This window comes from Mustela lutreola, chromosome 3 (genome assembly GCF_030435805.1).
Source record: "Mustela lutreola isolate mMusLut2 chromosome 3, mMusLut2.pri, whole genome shotgun sequence".
In the NCBI taxonomy this organism is placed as follows: domain Eukaryota; kingdom Metazoa; phylum Chordata; class Mammalia; order Carnivora; family Mustelidae; genus Mustela; species Mustela lutreola.
The window spans coordinates 149,680,804-149,687,378 of NC_081292.1; the positions used below are offsets into that span (position 1 = coordinate 149,680,804).

Consider the following 6,575-nt stretch of genomic DNA (forward strand, 5'->3'; position numbering starts at 1 on the left):
ACTATGTTAAGAGCCCAGATGTCCATCAACAGATGAATGGATAAAGAAGATGTGGCATATATATATAATGGAATACTATGCAGCCATCAAAAAAAAACAGAAATCTTGCCATTTGCAACAATGTGGATGGAACTAGAGGGCATTATGCTAAGTGAAATAAGTTAACCAGAGAAAGACAATTATCATATGACCTCTCTGATATGAGGAATTTGAGAGGCAGGGTGGAGGGTTGTCAGGGGAAGAAAGGGAAAAAATGAAACAAGATGGGACTGGGGAGGGAGAAAATCTCAGGAAACAAACTGAGGGTTGCTGGGGTGTGGGGAAGGGAGGTATAGGGTGGCAGGGTTATGGACATTGGAGAGGGTATATACTATGGTGAATGCCATGAATTGTGTAAGACTGATGATTCACAGACATGTACCCATGAAGCAAATAATACTTATATGCAAATAACATTTATATGTTTAAAATTTTTTTTAATTTTTTTGGAGAGAGAAAGAGAATGAGTGGGGAAGGAGCAGAGGGAGAGGAAGAGAAATCTCAAGCATACTCCCCTCTGAGCAGGGAGCCCAACACAGGGCTCAGTCCCAGGACCCTGAGATCATAACCTGAGCTGAAATCAAGAGCCAGCCACTTATCTGACTGAGCCACCCACCCAGGCATCCCTACATATAAACCACTTACAAACAAGTGAGCAGTAAAAAAACGCCCCAGGATTTTCTAGCTGCCTACATTTTGGCTTGGTTTCCCTCAGCAAAGTGCTTGAATAAAACCTTACATATACACCAAGTTGTTGATCGATGTTGATCAAATATGATATACACTAATACCCTTTTACTTCATCAAAGAACTCATGGATTTGGAAATTTTGAATGAGCATGTGAAATAAGAAAGATGAAAAACTATCATTATTTTCTTGACAGAGAAAAAAAACAATTTTCGGAGGTACCTATATCTTCTTTAACTTATTCCAACACCAGTATAATGCTGGGCTGTCCAACATGGTAGCCACAAGCCGTTTGTGGTAACTGAGTTCTTAAAATATGGTGAGTACAAATTACATGTTGGACATAAAAGATACACACTGGATTTTGAAGCCTTATTAAAAAAAAACAAATATAAATAATGCAAAACATTTATTGAACACTTAGGCTTTAAGATCATATGCTACATACTTGTCAGATCTTAACAACCCCATAATAAAGTGACCAGTGGTCCCAGTGTATCTGAACTGAGGGGTTTTTTAATATTATTTATTTACTTGAGAGAGAGAGAGAGCATGAGGGGAGAAGGGTCAGAGGGAGAAGCAGACGCCCCATTGAGCAGGGAGCTCAATGCAGATTGGATTCTGGGACTCCAGGATTATGACCTGAGCCACAGGCAGACACTTAACCAACGGAGCCACCCACACACCCCCTGCACTGAGGGGTTTTAGCATGTGAAAATTCAGGTGCAAAAAAAAAAAACCTAAAAACATCCAGAGCGAAACAGGATGAGCTGATCAACTTACCCATACATTAAATATAATTTACCCCACTCTACAGATGACAACAATTGAGGTTCAGAGAGTTTCAGTGATTTGTGCAAATTCACACTACTAAAAAGTGGCAGATAAGGGATTCCTCTTGTGCCTGGTCTGCATTATACAGTACAAAAAATGTATTATACTCTCTTCCCATCAGAGAAGATTGCTGTGTTGTTTTTTATTCATTTCTCCAGTTTACCCATGTAAAATACATAATGTGAAGTGTTATGTCAAAATCTGAAATAACAATAGCTAATGTCAGGGTCTGTTGATTTATTAACTTCTTATTAACTCTATGAGACGGATATTGCTATTACTCCCATTTTACAGACAAGGAAACTAAGGCACAGAGAGGTTAAACAACTTCCTCATATTACAAAATTTCCAGCAACTGGATTCAACCAAGATAGTCTGGCTTCAGGGGTGTTAAGCGGTCTTGTTAATATGGCCCTTCCGAACTGCTTGTCAGTGAATAGAGCAGCGCTGCCAATCTCCAGTACTGCAAAGGGACTGGAAGAGCTAGGGGGAGCATGGAGATGTATCATGCTAACCTGGACTCCAAATCCTGCTGTAAACACTACATCCAATGGGATTCATATGTTCGGGGTCCACAAAGAATAAGAGCCAAGCTCTAAACACTTTTCATGTAACATTGTCATTTTTTTCTTTCTTTTTTTCTTTTTTAAGATTTTATTTGTTTGTTTGTCAGAGAGAGAGAGAGGAGTCAGTGTGAGTGTGCACAAGCAGGGAGAGGGGCAGGCAGAGAGAGAAGCAGACAACCCATGGAGCAGGGAGCCCGACTCAGGACTTGATCCAAGGACACTGGGATCATGGCCTGAGCCAAAGGCAGATACTTAACCAACTGAGCCACCCAGGCATCCCAGGCTTTTTTAAATTAATTTTGATTTGTCTTTTGGTTCACCGATGTATATTTTTCTGTTACTTTTAAAAATACATGGATGATATCTTTTTTGAGAATTTGTTTATGTGAAAATAAATTTTGCTGTCTTTATTCACAAAAGAATTGGTTTTTTAGAAAATGTTTGCATTAAATCTTTTTCTCTCTGGGTTTTATAGAAAATTAGTACTAAGTTGGTTGTTTCATTCTCTTCCTCCCAATATATACATAACAGAGGAATCATCTGATGTCATCGTGATTTTTTAAAATTTAAAATCAGTTAATTAACATATAGTGTATTATTAGTTGCAGGGGTAGAGTTTAGTGATTCATTAGTTGCAATGAACACCCAGTGCTCATTATATCCCCCCTTCATGTCCATCACCCAATTATCCTATCCCCCAACCCCTCCCCTCAGTCAACCCTCAGTTTGTTTCCTAGAGGTAAGAGTTTCTTATGGTTTGTCTCCCTCTCTGATTTTGTCTTATTTTTCCACCCCTTCCCCTATGTTCACCTGTTTTGTTTCTTAAATTCCACATATGAGTGAAATTGTATGATATTTATCTTTCATCATTTTCATTGTTACAGAGGAGCTACTTTTTATGTCGTCAACGCTTTTGAAGTATTCTGTAAATTTACTGGAATTTTTTTAAAGTATTGCCAAAATGTGCCTATCTATAGATTTCTTTGTATTGATTTTTGTCTGGAACATGGAGAATCCTTTTAACTGCCATTATCAACCCAGGACATTTTTCAACAATTACCTTTTATGGGTGTTTCTGATCTAATTATTCTAGTCTCTAGAACATGTATAATCTTGAGATTGACTTTCCATTCTTGGGTTGTCAGATCTATTATTGCCCTCCTCATCTTTTTTACTATTTTGCCTTTTTCTGTACATTGGGAGAGAGTCACTCATTGTTCACATTACTAATTCAATTTTCTGCAGTGTCAAATCTGTCTTTTACTGTCTCCAGTGTGAATTTTAATCCAGATAATGAATTATCATCTCAGCTGGCATATATATATATATATATATATATATATATATATATATATATATATATATAGATGCGGGGCTCCATCCCAAGACACTGAGATCATGACCTGAGCCAAAGGCAGACACATAACTGATGGAGCCACTCATGCAGACCTCTCTGCAAGGTCTTTCTTTCCCAGGTAGTTTTTCATAATTTCTAAGATGGATTTCCTTTTCTCTTCAGTTACTCAACACTGAGTAATTCATGTCTGTCTAGACTCTCAACATGTATTGATAGAAAACATTTAGTTATTGCAAATGAGCAAATTAACCCTTGCCCCCGCCCCAGCTCTGTTCCAATACAATCTCTCTCTATGATCTATAATGTTATGGCAAGTAGATAAACATGTTCTTGGGCCCACTCTCAGTATACTAGTAGCTTTTAATCTCAGTATACTAGTAGCTTTTTATACTAATACTAGTAGCTTTTAATCTTTTAAAGTAGTAGCTTTTAACCTTTTAATGAGGTCCCTCTGCATTGAAGTGGGACTTTCCACTACCTGTCACATTCACTAGCTCTCCCATCCTCTTCACAGTGGAGTCAAGACACTATAGGTCACAGAAAGGAGTGATACCAGGTCTCCGGGCATCCTTTTTTGCAGGACTTGACTTGTATGGAGCATGGTTGCTAGAACGCAACATGAAATCTCCAGTAAACACTGTACACAACCACTCTCTTCCTGCCTAGTATCCCTTCGACTGCCTTTACCATGTATGTGGGACTTGGGGGGTGACAAGAAGAACAGTGTAGCTCTGTCCCAGGTTTTTGTGGTTCGGACCCTCTCAAGGGAGTGCACTTGGAGGGAAGAAGTGATAAGGTGACCTGAAGAAGAAAAAAAAAAATCATTTCTCTACCCCTTTCAAGGAGATAAAATCAGTAAAAATCATAAAATTGCGAGTCTATTTCCCACACTTTAAAATCCCTTCTCACCGTTCTTCCAGTTACCAAAACTTCCTCTCAGATTTTGGCAATAGGTGAAGTTTTGGTTTCATGCCGTGGTTGCGTTGTGAGAATTCCTCTTCATCTGTGCCTTCACAGGGACTAAGAGTCAGGAGCATCTGCAGGCGAGGACTTTTAAACAAGAACAGCTTTAGTTCAGCCAAGACTTCGCACCTTTTATTTTTCAAGAGTTCCTGGTATTAAGTATAAAATAATTTTCATTTAAATTTTTTCATGATTTTTCTTAGACTTTGAAGTTCAGTAGAGTAACAACTCACAAAGCTTTTGATCTCTGATGTGGCTGTACAGTGACTCTTTGAACACTCTGGGCTAGATAATTTACATATCAACCTAAATATCATCAAAGATTCGTGAAGCATTTTTGAGTGTTGTACAGAAAGTTTATGTGGTTTTGACACCTCTGCTGAGTCATCTAAGATGTAATTGTGTCACCTGAAAATGGCTGTGGTGACACATGACCCTGCTGCTGTGTTTATTAGGACAGTCACATCAGAATAACTAACTTCTACAGTAAAGTGTTTCCCCCCACCCCCAACACTATTGAATTTCACCCACCAATGTGAAAGCAGTACTGCATGGACAGAGCCATCCTAAGCAGACGTCAGGGGCCTACTTTGCATTGGCAGGAGATGATGTGAAAGGACATTTCCATCTCCGCCATTACAAATAAAATATTTGCATTAGCAACATTATACATGCGGATTCTGAAACAAATTCAGCTTAAAGATTCATCATAATTAGAGGCACTGTGTTATTAGCTACTGTAGTTTCCTGTAAATTCTCTATGATTCAGCCTAAATACTACTTCTAAAATATTATACTTTTTCCTGATTCAGCTGTACCTGCAGCACTGCCATCCGAATGGTCCTCTGATGAAATCTTCTCTTCTTGAGAATATGTTTAAACATCAAATTCCTAGAATCAACGTGCATTATTTTAAAATGTTTACATTGTAATACCATTCTTATGTAGTACATTCCTCTTGAGACCAAACATTTTCTCCAGCTTCTTTTCACTAATGTGAAGTTTCCGTGAATTGAGATCCCAGTACCTCAACCACAAATACCAGATAAATCATGGTATTAAGTCTATGATAAAGGCTTTAATTCTATTTTCTTTTAATTAAATTGATTGGTATATAAATACGATTTTGTTTTTGTTTTTAAGAAAAGGAGCATAGAGAAAAACTCATAGATTAGTTGTGGTCAGTAGAGCTACAATATTTCTAATAATAAATGGAACAAAAATTCAAGTGGTTTTTGTAATATGCTCACTGATGCATATCTACTGCCAGTAAAAATATTATGAACACCATAAATTTGGCATTTTCCTAACTACACTTTAGAAAATTGACAAATATCATATGTAGCACTACACTAAACAACCTAGGAGATTGGAGAAATAAATTTTAAGCAGCATATACGATGCAAATGTCTGGATTTAGTTTAAAAAAATAATAGAACTTTTTGTAGTATTACCTATTATAATTCATAGTTTAAGTATGTACCATAATTATCTCCTTGCAGTGATTTTATTTTTTATTTTGTCATTATTTCTCAGATTTTCTAAATGGTACACATTTTCTGACTATATCTCTATTTGATTTGTGAGATAAGTGTACCATTTAGAAATACAAAAAGTTCCATTATAATAGAGCACTTCTATTAGTCAGGTATTTTATTCATACACATCGGTTACATAGATATATCTCATATATGGATCTGCATAAGGTTTTTAAATCTTCTAAATATTTTGCAGTGTTTAAAAGTCCTTTATATGATGAATCAGCAATTTACATGGAGGTGAAATGAATGACTCCTGGGCATTTATAAGTTTCAGACAAGCTTCCCACTCCTACCCCACATGCTCCTTGCTTAACTACCCTCACCAAGAGTCCAGCTGGTGGGTATTTGGGAAATAAAAGTTAATTTTAAAATTTGCCTAGGCAGAGCATTATTGGAAAAGGAGATCTGCCAGCAAATTCATAAAGTATGTCCAAAGAAGTTTTGCGTTACTCACTACTATTTCAAATTATATATTTCTCTCTTTTTTTTCTTTTTTGTTTTTTTTAATTTTTTATTTTTTATAAACATATATTTTTATTCCCAGGGGTACAGGTCTGTGAATCGCCAGGTTTACACACTTCACAGCA

At 36.9% G+C, this 6,575-nt stretch overlaps 1 long non-coding RNA gene across 1 annotated transcript; it reads right to left on the reverse strand.

The window, feature by feature from the left end:
* Positions 1-3,648: 3,648 nt before the first annotated feature.
* Positions 3,649-5,341, reverse strand: LOC131828126 (uncharacterized). The gene is made up of 3 exons (XR_009352243.1): positions 5,266-5,341; positions 4,394-4,534; positions 3,649-4,285 (listed from the first exon to the last, which is right to left on the reverse strand). It is a non-coding gene; the product is annotated as an uncharacterized LOC131828126 (long non-coding RNA).
* Positions 5,342-6,575: the final 1,234 nt, after the last annotated feature.